Source organism: Podarcis bocagei (genome assembly GCF_964188305.1).
Source record: "Podarcis bocagei genome assembly, chromosome: 6".
NCBI lineage: Eukaryota > Metazoa > Chordata > Lepidosauria > Squamata > Lacertidae > Podarcis > Podarcis bocagei.
In genome coordinates this window covers 3,298,334-3,315,165 of record NC_138130.1, presented here as the reverse complement: position 1 = coordinate 3,315,165, position 16,832 = coordinate 3,298,334, and the positions used below count along the sequence as shown (strand labels likewise).

The window sequence follows — 16,832 nt, the reverse complement described above, 5'->3', positions numbered from 1 at the left end:
AGCAGTTACATTGCAGTGTAGTTACAGAGTATGTATTTAGATAGGGGTGGTGAACTCTAGGCAGCTGAATGGGGTCAGCTATTCACTTCTGGAGACTCCTGTGACAATAAAAATGTGATCCAGACACGTGGCTTATAAAATGGGGGAAAGGAATAATAAAACAGTTTATTTTGTTGATTGTTGATGCTTAATGCTCCACCGCACCTCAGCTTGTCAAGGTTCTGAGACTTAAGGGACAGAGGCTAGAAGCTGAAAGAGGGATTCTGATTGGACAAGATAGAGCTCAGTGAAGGATGGCATGTGGTGGATCAGGGGGGCAGATCCAGATGCCCTGATCCATTGTGATACATATCAGCAAGATAAGGCAATAGCTATGCAAGACAGACTCTCTTCTCTCTGTGGTGTTGAGGAGCTGGCAGGTCAGCTGGGATCTTTTATGCTTCTTCCCTCCTCCCTCACCCTTTACCTCACATAGTTGGGATTGGGGAGAAGCAGCAGCTAAGAAAAATGGAGCAGGATGGAAGTGGGATAGGGTGGGTGAGGGAGGGATTGTGGGGTATATAGGGGGGCACTTGCTTATGCTGCAGGCAGGAATGAGTCTTTTTTTATTTCTTGTTTGCTATATTTATTCCCCATCCTCAAAAACAATCACCCAACTGGAAACTTCCCCATTGTTGTCCAATCCTGTGCGTGCTTACTCAGAAGTAGGCCGCATTGTAATCAATGAGGCTTACTCCTGGGTAACATAGGTAGGAGTGTAGCCTCAATCTGGGTGGGGCTTCTGTTTGCTAGCTCTCAGCTTTCCTCCAAGGAGCCCAGGTTTCTTCCCATCCCCAATTTCTATTAGCAGTAACCCTGTGAGGCAGGTTACGCTCAGAGACAGTGACCAGCCCAAGGTCACTCAGTAAGCTTCTCTCCCAGATCCCAGCCCACTTAATACCCTTGCTCCACACTGTTGAAAAGAAGGGTAGGGTGGGGTGAAGATATTCTTCCCCCCTTAAAAATACTCCTTGGCACCTTAAGAGCAGCCAATTTAGGCTGCAATCCTGTACATACTAACCAGGGTCAGGGAATAAGCCCTGTGGAATTCAGTGGGGCTTATGTCAGAGTAGACATATATGGCAATGAACATTGTGGCATAAACCCACTCCTGCCCATATTAGGCTATGTTACACAAAATTTGTTTGTTAGTTGTTAGTGTAACATTGATGGACAGGAATGCCACCTCTGAAATATATTGTGCAGGAGTGCAATCCTACAAACACCTACTCAGAATTAAGCCTCATTGAGTTAAATGAGAAAGTTTATAAGACTGCAGGTGAAGTTCCACCTCTGACAGGAATTCACTTTGAGGCGAAGAAATTAAGAGAAGAAATGAACTTTTTCTGGATACGTTGAAACAATGGAGGGGGCAACACATTTCTAGACTAAGTTTCCAATGACAGGAGAGGGAGTAACGTTGATTCTGACGGTTGTACTTTTGATATGTGCATTTTCTGTATACCTCCAAGGTACTCCCTGTGGCATGAATGGTCCTCCCCCTCCTCATTTTGTAACCACAAGAGCACTGTGGGGCAGGGCAGGCTGCAATGCCTTATGGCAGGACTGCATGCTTTCAACTTTTCATTCAAAGCTCCTTTTTAACAGTGCTCACAGCATTACATCTCCACGTGTACTGTGTTGAATATGCATGCCATATCAAAGATGATTCCTCTTCTTTGATTTTTTTCTGATTGATTATGCTGTGTCTATTTATATGGGTCATGTATGTGACAACCTTATTACCTTATAAGCTCTACAATGTGGACCTTCCTGTGCCATTTTTGTACACGATATGCACACTTGCTTAATGTAGAGATGAACTACAGTTAAATGATTATGAAAGGCTTTTTTTGAGAAATTGAATTAATTTTTTTTAAAACAGTATTTACTTTAATAGGGCAGCCTTTCATTTGTTATTCTGTCTTTGGCTTACATTAGTGCTTTTTCTATTTGGCTCAACATGATAATAAGGTATTGTTAGGCCAGTCCTAGATTACCTTCTAATATCTCAGCACAGCAGGTGAAGCTGAAAATCCTTGTGGAGAACTGAAGTAAGTTATGTTTATTCAAAGTACCTCCCCCACCCAAAGATATTTGGAGATGACAGTAAAGGATGGATTCTATCACCTAACATACACATTTTTTGACCGTGAAAGCACTGAAGTGGAGAACTGAGTAAACAGAAACAGGCAAAACTGAGAATAGTTTCTCAATAGTTTGTGCAATCTATAAAAAATTCAGTCTATTAACATAATCTGCCTATAAATAGCATTAGTATACTATAATGAATCCTTTGGAGCTGAGGTGAGGCATACAAAATAAGTAGATTTACCCCTAACAAATTCAAATGTATATATATTTTCCTCTGGCAAAAAGGGGTTGCCATTTTAGTCAAGATTTCTATCCCTTTATAGGTGTGGGGCCCTGAGGGAGGAGGGGTGTGGTTTGAGGAAGAAAGGGAAGGGGCAAGAGCCCAAGGAAGCTGCAGTCTGCCCTGCCAATGGAGTACTGGTACCTTTTAATGCAGCCACTGGGTTTTTTAGGCAGCCACTGGGTTTCAGGCTGTGGGAGATTCTTTGGGGGAAGGTTTTCAGATCCTGTTTGGAGTTTGGTGGCAGAGGGTTCAGGAGTGAGACGCAGACTCTGGCGTCGACAGATCCACATGCTGAGAGCCAGGGCATGAATACATCTCCCACTCAGGTCTCCCATTATAGGATTCTGCAGATGACAATTTCTGGTCTGCGGCCACGATGTCTGTGGATGGACGTAATTGCGAAAGCATTCATGTGGCACAAAAGGTAGCCTGCCCCTTGGTTTTGTTCCCACACATTGATCTTTTAGCCTTTCTTCTAGAGACCTTTAAAAGAATGCTAAATCTCTGACATTTCAAGTCAGACTCTTGGACCAAAAAGAAAAGGCCTTCTGGTCCAGGACAAAAAGCAATGCTTTAAATTTTTTGAAATGAAAAGCATTGCAAAGTACACAAATGCCCATCAGCCAAAACAGCTGCACAAAATATTCACTTAATTCAACATTCTCCTAGCAATTAGCATACTATGCCCTTCTGAGCTAACTTCAAAAAGGCTCATTTTGTCAAATTGCCAAATTGCTGCTTCTTTGCCTTCACCTTTTCCCAACCTCTTTTGCCCTCACTGTCCCTTAACTTGTCTAGCTGTGGCAACCATGTGATTTTGTTTTTGAATTACCACGAAATCACCATGTCAGACAGGGCATTTTTTTCCTGGCAGAGTGAAGATATAGCAGGTAGAGAAGATCCCTCACTCACCTTTGATGGAGACAAAGACAGAGTTGGCATCCCCAGGGGGAAAAATAGGTGAAAACATGTTGGCCACATGGAAGAGTATTGGAAGGGTATTGCTGACACCTGTCTGTCTTGGGAATCAATTAAGGCATATGCCTTTGGGGGTGAAGTCAACCTGTTGGAGAGTTACAGCGCCTGCTGTGGTTGTGGAGTAGAAGCTGTTTTATAGTGTTTGGGGTAGAAATTGAATGACAACTACGATAACTACCACTGCTACTAATATATCAAGAACAATGCATAGGAGCTACACATATTGCAAATGAGTTGACTAGCAAGCAAGGATATGCCTTGATTCTGTTGAAACCATTCCTTTAGTCTTCCTTTAAAAAGCTTGCTGGGTTGCTGCTGCTTTGAGGCAAGGTAGACTTTGTGTGTGTGTGTGTGTGTGTGTGTGTGTGTGTGTGTTTTAATGATACAAGACCGCAGACTATTACAAGTATGAGACATCACTCACAATTAACACATTCTCATTAGAACTTGGTGATTGCTCCCTTTGGGTGGGCAGACAGGCAGGGAAGCAGGCAAGTGGCTGTCTTTAAAACTAATGACAAAGCTGCTTTGTTAATTAGCCGGCAGGGGGTGGCCAATTTCCTGTCTGCCTATAAACCAGACACTGAGTGCAGCATCATTTCTATGAAGTGTGCTGCCTCTGATGTATTGGATGTTTTAAGAGCTATGGTTTTCCAGACTGGGGACTTTCTTCCAGTAATCTAAAGCACTACTGCTGTTGCATTTGCAAATTATTTTCTTCCTATTAAATCCCTAGTAAAAGGGCAGAGAGTATCATCAATGCAAGCTTCTCTATAAAGCTATGTACTTTTTCTCATCGCACTGTCTCGTCATCACATCTACAGAAGTGAGTGGGCATAGAAAAAATATTGTTCTCCCTGCCCCCTTTCCTTTTTCTGAATAAAAATCTAACACATTTATAGAGCTAAAAAGAATTTCATCCAGACACACCAATTTTCTTTCACTCCCTTGTATACGCAATCATGTTCCTTAGCTCTTTTGTACTCAGGTGCCATTTTTTCACTGTTATAAAGGGGCTCCTGAGAGGACCTGAAATAATTACACATCACATTTAAAGAAAAATAATTTGAAAAACCTCAGGAAGAGGCTAGATTCAAAATGACCAATCAGAAAGCCTCAAAAGAAATGCCTTGTCTGATGATGCCTTCCTTTCAGGTCTAAGGAAACATTTCTCAAAAGAAAGGCCATCATTAAACCCAGAGCATAAAACATTTGGGTGGAAAGGAGGAGGAGGGAAACACTAAGCTGTTTAGCAATCTGGCTTTATCTCAGCTGAAAAAATATTGGTGGTCAGCAGGTCCAAGCATTCTTCACCTCTTGTTGACCACCTGACCTTATGAGATCCCCAGAAGACAAGCCACTCGCTTAGGAAACGGGAGCAGAAGGTCACAGCCACCTCTACAAGTGGGGGCGGGATGTTCCACCAAGAGCCATGCAAAATGCCATCAATTAAAATTCATTAATCCAGAAGGAGTGTTGAGTGTGCACAGATGCTGCTATTACAAGTGTAACACCAGTAATTAGGAAGCAAAAGGAGGATTTCACAGCCTATACAATCTCTCTGTGCTTTCATATGCTTTGCCATAACTTAAATTTTGGTAGATTTCCCCTCCTTTGATCACAGATAAGGCTGAGTGAAATCTTACCTCATGCCAGTTTTCTTTTTGTGTATAATCAAAAAAGCTATTTCCCCCCTTTCAGCATGTAAGCATGCATTCGTTAGACTTCTCTGCACCACTTTTTCTGTTTCTTCTTTGCTATTTTTTAAAAACTTAATTTTTCAGTGTCTGAAAGTACTTATAAGAAACAATTCCCATATATCTCCACCCTAAGAAGCATTCCATGCATGTACAATGTAAATGATACAGTGTAAAATTAAGCAGGTTTATATAATAGTTTAGAGTTGATTATGTCAGTTAAGTGTCTTCTCTCCACCTTGACAGATTGTCTCAGAGTCAGCCATGGGCAGTTGCTGATGCTCAGAACTGACTTGCTGTGATGCCATTTGATCCAATGGGCTGAGGTCACCCATGTGACTAGGTTGATGACATCATGTAGATATATCTGTCATGACAGATGCTACATCTGGTTGATGCTGTAATAGACACTCATGGACAAAATCCCAAGCGACTTCACAGACAATAGGATTAAACAGCTCTCTGGGCAATGAGGCCAAGAGCAATGAAAGCAAAGAAAAGGAAGGAAAGTGATGCCATGAAGCAGAAACAGAAAATCTAAAGGGTGCTGAAAAACATAAAAACAAGGTGAATAATCCCCCCGCCCCCCGCCGCCTGTAATTTAACTGCTTCAAATATGCTAATTTGAAAGTGAATGCCAAACCTAGAGAATATTCAGTGCACCTTCAGCCAGAAGAAATATTTCCTGCCTTCTTTAACAAGTTCCTGGACTTCTGCTTTCTAATTTGGTTTAAGGCGCATAGCAAAAATCAATGAGATTACTGGATGGCAAGAAAAGTCCTGGGCTATTAAAAGTGCATTTAGTAATGATAGATGTCAATATTTAGTCAAGGAAAAAAAAATTAAAGCCCATTTTATTCTTAATACATTTTCATGTGGCCTGTCATAGCTGACAGATGGCTTATCTCTTGGAGTACATCTGCAGTGTTCTGAAATAAATAGACTGCTGTCTTCAGGCTAGCTGGTAAAAAGTGCACAGCACCCAGAGCCAGAAATAAAGAGGCAAGACACAAGTAAGTGGGTTGAATGAGGACTACAATTTTTTAAACTTCAAGGCAGATATGATGAGAGACTGCGTGGGATGCTAGCTCTTCATGGATTAGTCCCACAGCTGGCCTGGACAACTAACTGAGATGGCCTGCTGGCATGACTTGGCTCCCTCTAGAAACTGCAATTGTAAGTTACAGGTTCACATAGCAGGAAGACATAACTTCTTGTTAGGTAGATTTTATCACGTTGGGCCACCTTCAGTCTTGTTCCAGTTCTTCCAGACTTGCGAGTGTCCTGCTAGCACCTTTGTCAGCCAAGGTGATGTTTCTGGGCACCTTCCCATACTTATGCTGCTACTGGTATTTCCCGCTGTCTACCTTCTGGCAAAAAGACACGGCACAAGAAGGAAGCAAGACATGAGCAAAATGGCCACAGTCAGTCAGTTGACGAATCACAGTTAAAGGCCAACCCAAAAGACGGAACATCTCACAGGATGTGAAAAACATGCCAGCCATATGGCCAGTCAGGGATGACACCAAAGTACCTTCCTGACTCACTGAAAGAGCCAACAGCCAGTCTGCTCCTTCATTCAAGTGTGGGGGTAGATTTGCCTGCCTGATTGCCCTGCCTGGAGCTAAATATAAGTGTGGGCCATGCCTTTCTCCCACAGTCTTAGGAGACCTTCAAACCAAACCTCAGATCTTGCAAAACTGAAAGCAATATGCCTGAAACTTCACAGTGTAAGTAAGATCTTTTGGGCTGGGTGGTCCTAGGTAGCAGTGAGAAAATGAAGAGAACAGACATCAATAGGTGGGATTAGACATAACAAAGGTCTTGTATATCCTGCACTCTCACATCTGGGAGATGGCCTGTCCTAGACAGGGTTGTGCTTCCCTGGAAGGAGCATGGGTGCAGCTTGAAGGTGCTCCTGGCTTCAACACTGCCAATGAAGGCTCAGGTGCCCATGGTAGCTCGAGTGCCTTTTCCAGCTAAGGCCCCTTGTTGGACAGAAATGACTTGGCTACTGCACTCCGTGCTCTGGTACCTTCCAGACTGCATTATTGTTATGTGCTCTGCATGGGGCTACACTTGAAGATGACATGGAAACTTCATTTTTTGCAAGTAAATTTTTATTCAGAATTTGTAAAAGAAAAAAGAAAAAAGGACAAACAAATACAAAAATAAACATTTTAACATAAATTATTCATCCTAATTTCATGCTATACAAAAAGTAAGTGTACAATCATACAAAAAAATAATATAAACATTAGGCTCTACTTAGCCTTTGACTTCCCTTCACCCTTTTGGTAAGTATCAAATAAATCCCGGGTTGCGTAATTAGTTTATTAAAGTTTATAATTATTAGCTGATAAAGTTTTTCTAATACCGCCAGTTCCTCCTATATATCCGTTCCAATATATTTCCAAAATTTACTCCAATTTTTTTGAAATTTCTGGTCGTCTTGGTCTCGTATTCTGCCTGTTAATCTATCTAGCTCGGCATAGTTAATCATTTTGACCTGCCAGTCACTTACGTTAGGTATAGTTTCTGTTTTCCAGTTTTGTGCCAGCATAATTCTTGCGGCTGTGGTGGCATAGAGAAATATTTTTTTATCTTCATTTTTTATTTCCTTACCCATAATTCCCAGCAAAAAGGCCTCAGGTCTTTTGGGGAAAGTATATTTAAAAACTTTTTTAAGTTCATTATAAATTGCTTCCCAAAAAACCTTCACCTTGTTGCATTGCCACCACATATGGTAGAGGTCTCCCTCCACTTCACCACATTTCCAGCATGTCTTATTTTCTGATCTATAGATTTTAGCCAATTTTGCCGGCGTAAGATACCATCTATAGAGCATTTTCTAAACATTTTCTCTCAAACTCGTACAGGCCGTAAATTTAATATCTCTATTCCACAATTTCAACCACTTTTCAAACTCGATGTTATAGCCGAAGTCAATTGCCCATTTAATCATTGCCTCTTTGACTTCCTCGTCTTTTGTATGCCATTCCAGTAATATGTCATATAATTTAGACAATGTTTTGTTTTTACCTTCTATTATTTCTATATTGAATTTTGATTTCTTGTCCTCAAAGCCCATTTTTCTTTTATCTTGCTTTAACATATCATTCACCTGATGATATTGTGAATTGATCCTTTATTTCCTCATACGGTTTAAGTTTAAGCCCTTGTTCTGATTTTCTTACCAAATCTTCGTAAGTGGCTAACTTCCCTTCCATGTTGGTTTTTTTTATTGTTAAGACCTCTACCGGTGAGATCCACCATGGTGTTTTTCTTTCAAGAAGGTTCTTATTTCTTTCCCAGACCTGATATATTGGTCCCCTGAAAATATGATTTAAGAAAGCCCTGTGGACTTTCACCTTCTCATACCAGAGATATGCGTGCCACCCGTACCAATTATTGAAACCTTCTAAATCCAATAGGTCTCTGTTCTCCAGTTTTATCCAATCTTAGCCAAAGTAGGCACGCTGCTTCATAATATAGGCTCAAATCTGGGAGAGCAAAACCTCCTCTTTCCTTTTTATCAGTTAATATTTTCATTTTAATCCTTGGTCTTTTCCCCTGCCAGATGAATTTCATCAGGGTTCTCTGCCATTCTTTACATTGTTTTAAACCTTTAATAACTGGAAGAGTTTGAAAGATGACATGGAAACTTCAATTGATCCAAAAGGCAGTGGCCAGATTACTAGCTGTGGTTCATTTTGATGCCAAACTTCCCACAACAATTTGGACCCCATATAATCCCTGTTTTAAAACAGCTGCGTTGGTTTGTTTCTGAGCTCAATTCAAGGTACAGTGGTACCTCGGGTTACATACGCTTCAGGTTACATATGCTTCAGGTTACACACTACGCTAACCCAGAAATAGTGCTTCAGGTTAAGAACTTTGCTTCAGGATGAGTACAGAAATTGGGCTTCGGCGGTGGGGCAGCAGCAGGAGGCCCCATTAGCTAAAATGGTGCTTCAGGTTAAGAACAGTTTCAGGTTAAGAATGGACCTCCAGAATGAATTAAGTACTTAACCTGAGGTACCACTGTACTCACATGGGTGTTTAAATCCTTAAAATGACTCAGTCCCCAGCTATTTGAAAGACATTCCTACAGATCCTCTCAGGTGTTAGGATTAGCAGAGGGGGCTCTCTTGGTAGTTCCCCCATCCTCCAAAGCTCAGGGGATGGTGACCTCTGTGGCAGCTCCTAAATTATAGAACTTCTGTTTTATTATGTTTTTATATATGTTGTTTTTTAAAAAAATATATTTATTACAATTTTTTTAAAACACCAAACATACAAAATACCATCACCATATTACAAACAAAGAAATAAAGTAAAGTTATAGAATAAAGAAAGAATAAAAAGAAGAAGATACAGATAAAATAAAGGTTTTTCACAGATCATACTTTTATAATCTTTGGACTTCCTCAAATCCCCCTTCCCTGCGTTCTCAATCATGTAATTATATGCAGCAATTTGTTACCTTACTTCCATTCTTATTATATAATTCTCAAATATTATGTTCCAACTTTTAAATGGTTTTATCATAAGTTAAACTACTTGGCTTGAACATAATATTACTTCAAATTTCATCATTTCCTTAAACATCACTTATTCTCATACGTCTTACAATAAAATTACTGCTGCCATGTTCCTTTCCATCGTGCATTCTCCTAACATTCATACAGTTTATAGTGTTTTTGTAAATAGTCTTTGGATTTTTTCCAATCCTCTTCCACCGTCTCTTCTCCCAGGTCCCGAACTCTGCCAGTCATTTCAGCCAACTCCATATATTCTATCAGTTGCGTCTGCCATTCTTCCAGTGTGGGTAGGTCTTGGGTCTTCCAATACTTTGCGATGAGTATTCTTGCTGCTGTTGTTGCATACATAAAAAAGGTTTTATCTTTCTTTAACACCCCTTGGCCGACAATGCCCAGAAGGAAGGCCTCTGGTTTCTTAAGGAATGTATACTTAAATACCTTTTTTAACTCATTGTAGATCATTTCCCAGAAAGCCTTAACCTTTGGGCACGTCCACCAGAGGTGAAAGAATGTTCCTTCAGTTTCCTTACATTTCCAGCATTTGTTATCAGGCAAGTGATATATTTTTGCTAGCTTGACTGGGGTCATGTACCACCTATATATCATTTTCATAATATTTTCTTTCAAGGCATTGCATGCCGTGAACCTAACTCCGGTGGTCCATAACTTTTCCCAGTCAGCAAACATAATGTTGTGCCCAATATCCTGTGCCCATTTTATCATAGCTGATTTGACAGTTTCATCTTGCGTATTCCATTTCAACAGCAAGTTATACATTTTCGAAAGTACCTTGACCTTAGGTTCTAACAGTTCTGTTTCTAATTTCGATTTTTCCAGCTGGAATCCTGTTTTTTTATCTGCCTTAAAAACCTCCTTAATCTGAGCATAATGTAACCAATCTCGCACTTTATCCTTTAATTTCTCAAGACTCTGCAATCTCCAAGTATCTCCTTCTTTCTCTAGTAGTTCCCAATATTTCGGCCAATTGGCCTCCATATTGAGTCTTTTCTGAGCCTTAGCCTCCATTGGTGACAGCCACATTGGGGTCTTGTTTTCTAATAAGTCTTTGTATTTTGTCCAGACATTAAACACCGCCTTCCTGACAATATGGTTCTTGAAAGCCCTATGGATTTTTACCTTGTCGTACCACAAGTATGCATGCCATCCAAAAGCATTGTTAAACCCTTCCAGATCTAGGACATCAGTGTTCTCAAGGAGAAACCAATCTTTCAGCCAGCAGAAAGCTGCAGATTCATAATACAACCTCAAATCTGGCAGGGCAAACCCCCTCTCTCCTTAGCATCAGTTAGTATTTTAAATTTTATTCGGGGCTTTTTGCCCTGCCAGACAAATTTAGAAATATCTCTCTGCCACTTTGTAAAACATTCCACTCTGTCCACAATCTGTAGGGTCTGAAACAGAAACAACATTCTTGGCAATACATTCATCTTTATCGCAGCAATTCGGCCCAACAAGGAAAGTTTTAATCTTGACCAACTTTCTAAATCTTTTTTAATTTCTGTCCAACACTTTTCATAATTGTCCTTAAATAAATTCAAATTTTTGGCAGTCATGTTAACCCCTAGGTATTTCACCTTCTTAACAACTTTTAGGTCTGTCTCTTTCTGAAACCTTTCTGATTCCTCAGTTGTCAGATTTTTTTCCAAAACCTTTGTCTTTTGCTTGTTTAATTTAAAACCCGCCACCCGACCAAACTCATGAATCAATTCTAAGACTCTTTTCGTACTAGATTCTGGCTCCTGCAATGTCAAAATCAAATCATCTGCGAAAGCTTTAAGTTTGTACTGTTTGGCTCTGACCTGAATCCCTTCAACCAACCGGTCCCCTCTAATCATATTTAGGAGCACCTCCAGGACCGAAATAAATAACAAACGGACCATTTGGATCCCTTCCAATCGGGATTCAGGCCTCACCATGGGACTGAAACTGCCTTGGTCGTGCTGGTTGATGATCTCCGGCGGGCTAGGGACAAAGGTGAGAGCTGTTTCCTAGTTCTGCTGGATCTCTCAGCGGCCTTTGACACCATCGACCAAAACATCCTTCTGGACCGTCTTGAGGGGCTGGGAGCTGGGGGCACTGTCATACAGTGGTTCCGCTCCTTCCTTCTGGGCCGTGTCCAGAAAGTGGTGGTGGGGGATGAGTGTTCAGACCCCTGGGCTCTCACTTGTGCCCCACAGAACTTCTGCCCCACAGAACTGTGCCTGGAGTCTTTCTTTTACAGTTTTCGGCAAATGCTGAAGACACACTTCCTTATCATGGCCTTTGAGACCTGGGATAGACAGTTGCAATCGAAATTATTAAACCCCTATAGCAAATCAGGCTTATTATCAAAATTTACAGACTGTCAGCTGTTTGCAATGAGCAAACAAAACAAAAACAATTGAAATAGCTCAACATAATGGATGCTTCAAGTGGTTTCCCCAAATTCAGCTGAAAATGCAACTTATACTGGCTTCCCTAGTCTCACTGTTATTCAGCCCGCTGAATAGAATTCCTCACAACAGCACAGATTCCACAAGTGTTGTCTCAAGCATACCTGGTGCAACTAATCAAGGGCTTCAATAGTTGCGCTTGAGCTGCAACAATGAAATACCTGAACTGGCCAGGGGTTTGCTGAGTGTCAAAATTAGAAATGTTAGAAATATGGTTAAGTCAAAAGAATGGTCCGAGAAGGTAAGAGAAGAGATCATTGCCCTTCACAAACAAGGAGCAGGATACAAAAAAATAGTGAGGGCACTGAATGTTCTGAGAGACACTGTTGGAAGCATAGTTTGCAAGTTCAAAGTTAAAGGAACAGTGGTTACACTACCTGGATGGGGCAGAAGAAGGAAGATATCTGTGGCAGCAACCAGTTTTCTATATCTTTTCAGGATCCATTCTGTTTTTTGTGATAGCATTTTTAAATAATTGTCTGTTTTTTTAATGGTTTTTCATGTTGTATTTTGAATTGGAACCTGAGGGTGAAGGATGGGTAATAAATTAAAATTATGAACAACCACCACCACCAGAATATGTAATAACTTTATTCATGACACAGCATGTTCTCTACATCTACTCCCTTGGTACTGATTTGAATAATCTATCCTGGTGAGGTGATGTATCTAGGAAGACTGATTGTGCTCCAGATAGAGTCCAGTTGCTGTTGGGGGGGGTAGGGCAGGGGTGCAGGGGGGGACAACCTCTCTCTCACCCTGGGCTCAGCTGAGCTGTCATCTCAAACATGATGACTGCAGGGAACTGATAGGATGAACGTGGGGTTGGAGAAAGGGCTTTTCTCGGCCTTCAAACCACCTGCTGCCATTTCCACCTGGCTAGGCAGGCTACCACTCACTTAAATCAGGGTGAGAGTGGTAGAGCGGCAGCAGCATAATAGCTCCAGAACACTTCTCAGGCCATCAACTCAGTGCTCTGTAACTGACAACTAGCAGCTGTATTTGAGATGATATGGAGTGCTTTCTGTGCTGGTGTCTGTGAAGGCTAGCTACTTTCTGCCATTTTGTGTTCATGTTTTGGTAGGATCCAACTCCTTTTTGAGAGCCCCCCCCAAAAAAAAAAGAGTTGATGAGCATTGCCATTCAAATAATGTGCATGCACTCTGTCTTGTGATCAATTCTGCGGGGCAAGGCTTGCATGAATTTTATTCAAGTTGGCACCGCTGGCACTGATGGTAAGACTTGGGTCATAAAACACTGGCCATTTGGGGGCTTTCCTGTGGTTGGTGTCTCTGGTGATCCCACCAGTGTCACTTTTCCTCGCCTGCCTGTTTGCAGCCAGAAGGGGGAGTTCTGGTAGTGGGCAATGCTGGTGTCACTCTGCAGGTGGTGGCAAGTGGGAAGTGAAATGAACCCAGTAGGGCTGAATGCACATTTGCACCCATCGCTCAAAAGGTTCTGGACTGCTCTGCCAGACTTGAGGGAAGTTGCAGTGGTGCTATCCTGCCTAGTCTGATGCCCTTGAAATTTTCTTCTCTTGCCTTGAATAGGCTTAGTTCTTCTTAACGGATATTTCAGCAGCTGCCAGTGTGATATAAGGGTGGGTTACCTCTGTTCGTCTGACTTCCTTCCCCCACTGCAGGAGATGCCATTCCCTCTAGGTTAGGCTATTGAGTGATAGGGGCTTTTCAGAGAGGGCAGCCCAGCAAGGCCCTGACATACAATTTTATGTATTTAGTTCTAGTGGAAAAGAATCTTAGCTGAGCTACCTTTAAAAGATAAGAAACAATTCTCTTCAAAATTACACTTTGATTGAAGTGCAAAAGTTCAAAGCCAAAACCAGCTAAATATATAGTGGAGAAAATAGCACACATTCCTTAGTAATGAAAAGTATAGCAATTTATCACATGCTACATTCGTCTAGTTTGACTTTCATTTTTTATATATATCTAAAAGTTTTAAAAAAGGAAAATTATAGGTATATTTCATTGAAGCATAAAGAACTCCTGAAGGCTCATTGCAAACTCTCACCCCACACATGAAATGAAAAAAGAGGAGGAGGCAGTGGATTTAAGTAACTGCAGACAATCGGTATTGTAAATAATTGAAAATGCAAGATATCAATTAAGTTAATTGCAAGTAGCCACAGGTACCTTATCTTCGCCCATATTAAAATGCAAAGCAATTATTGCAAAGTTGTGATAAGAAATGTACACAATAAAATTCTAACTCCAGCCACAGAGAAGCTAACTTTTATGGCACAGAGCAGAAGTTAAAGCTATAGGGCACCATTGGCTAAGATGCTTCCCTGTGGAAGCTCCATTGACAAGAAAGGGGTTTTCAGCTGCAATTTCAAAGGCACCAGAAAGACATCAAATGATTTCCATAGAGACAGGCAAAGGCAGCAGCAGGTGAGCCACACCTCTGGGGAAGAAACCTCTACAGCCTCTCATGGAGCATCTTGCACCCACATCCTCCATTTCTAGTGCAGTGAACAGGTGACCTAGTAAGCAGAGTTACTGCGGTTGGTTAATTGGATGGATCTTCTTAGCACACATTTTACAGCACAGCAACCTGTACAAGATGTCTGCATGCTCCACGTGGCATGGACGACGGCAGTAGGAGGGGACGCACCTCTTGCTGCTCAGTGAGTCATGTCCTCAATTTCTGCTGCAGCAGAGAGGCAACCTGGGAATAGGTATTCCTAGACTTTGTTTGTTAAACGGGATGTTTTGAATGCTGAGGCACCAACTATAAGGGATGATTGCGGGCAGTTCCTGGTGTGGCGCTGCTGGGTGGGCATGTCCCTTTGGTGAGAGGATGCAGCAATAAGGAAGGCCAAGATCAGCTACTACACAATAATTATTTCTTGTGGTGAGTAATAAGCTTGGTATATGGGCTAGATAGTATACATGACAAGCAGGTTAAACCAAGTCGTTTTATTTTTCCTCCTCTGACGAGTTTAAGAGAATAAGTGTGATTTTGGTGCCTTTGGGATGGCTGAGCAAAGGGTGAAGCGATGAGCAACATTGCCATTGATCCTGATGGGAGTTCATAACACGTTACAGGGTGAAATTGGTAAAACAAAAATTTCTAGTTGCTGTGAAGAGGAAGATTTAGGATGCACAAAAAAATACACAGAAAAATAAAGTTTGCATGTTTTGAAAGATAATAAAAGCTTTCAGAGTCAGACCCAACCCCACATCAAGGGCAGGAGCCCAAAGTGCCAGACATGTGGCCTGCCAAGTGGGGCGAATGCCAGGGCCCCCTGTGGCTGCCACTGGCCTCCTTTTGTCTGTCTAGCCCTGAGACACTTTGGAAGAGGCAAGCAAGCGTTTCAGAGAGTGTTTGAATTACACCCCCATGTTGTCAGGTCATGTGACCAAGGGGGGGGGGACTTAAGGTCCACCTTAAGTTCCCCCTTTCTGGCCCCACCTCTGACACGCCCAAAGGTTAAATTTACGTATACAGAGTATTTTTATTGTGCTCAGGGTTTTAAACATATCTGTGTGAAGAAGAAAAAACCCCCTCACAATTTTACATTAGAAGGGTGAGACACGTGGTTTAATATCATAAATAAATAGCCCTTGTCTCACACAATGCAACCCAAAGAAAACCATGTCCTCTTTAGTGCAAATGGGAAGGAAAGGCTTAAACGGTCCCTCTTCATGTGGATGTTGGGGTCCCAAGTAAAACTGCCAGCTCCCTCCCAGATACTGATTTCACAACACCCACACAGCCCTCCCACCTAGGCAGGCCTTAAATGTTAGTTCTATAAATTTTATGGGGCAAAATGGAAGCAGTAAACCCTTTTCTAAAATTATTGTTTCCTACCCCATAATGTTTTAGCTGTTCTTATTTTATCTGTCAGCAGCCTTGAGTCAGGTAAAAGGCAGGGTACTACTACTACTGCTACTGCTACTACTAGTAAATAAGTAGTACACTGTAGTAAATAAGTTTGTTTATTGAAGTGCTTATGTTTATTGGAATACATGACTCAAGCTTGCCTTGACTTATTAATTTGGTTAGCTGGTGGATTTTTGTTGAGTTGATTTTTTCTAAGCCTAACCCTGTCTTTTAATTGGATTGTTTTACTTATGCTATAATGTTTGCTGTATTGGATTCCTTTAACTTGTTTTTAACATTTATGTGAGCAGCTTTGTGCACTGATAACAAAAAGGTCTGCATGGAATTCTCCTAATAAATTAATCAATAAATAATGCCCTCAGATTAGATATACTGGAAATATCAACTGATTTCTTCTCGAGTTGCTATGCCACTCTAAGGTGGATTTAAAGTGGTTTAATGCTCATTTGTGCTAGTTAGTTCAGACAGACGCCATTGGCACCATGCATTTGGAGCAGCACTGCACCCTTTTAAACAGTCATGGCCCCCCAGGAAGAATCCTGGAACTGCTGTTTGTGCAGCTTACTGAGAGATGTTAGGAGACCCCGTTCTGATCAGAGAACTACAATTCCCAGGGTTCCTGGGGGAAAGGGTTTGATCATTAAGCCTCTCTTGGAATTGTAGCTCCCAGGGAGAATGTGGGCCTCCTAACAACTCTCTGCACCCTTCCAAAACTATATTTCCCAGGATTCTTTGGGGGAAGTAATAATGGTTAGAAACAGCAGTGCTTCTGAATACCACAGGACGAGACAGGGCTCAGGGCTTGAATCCTGTTTGAAGCTTCTCATAGGCATCCAGTGGCGTAGCGTGGGTTCTCAGCACCCGGGGCAAGGCAAGT

General features: G+C 41.6%; 1 long non-coding RNA gene across 1 annotated transcript; it reads left to right on the top strand.

Annotated features, from left to right (window-relative positions):
* The first annotated feature begins 359 nt into the window (after positions 1 to 359).
* Positions 360 to 12,620, top strand: LOC308589458. The gene is made up of 3 exons (XR_014009276.1): positions 360 to 419; positions 5,338 to 6,821; positions 11,850 to 12,620. It is a non-coding gene; the product is annotated as an uncharacterized lncRNA (long non-coding RNA).
* The last annotated feature ends 4,212 nt before the right edge of the window (positions 12,621 to 16,832 follow it).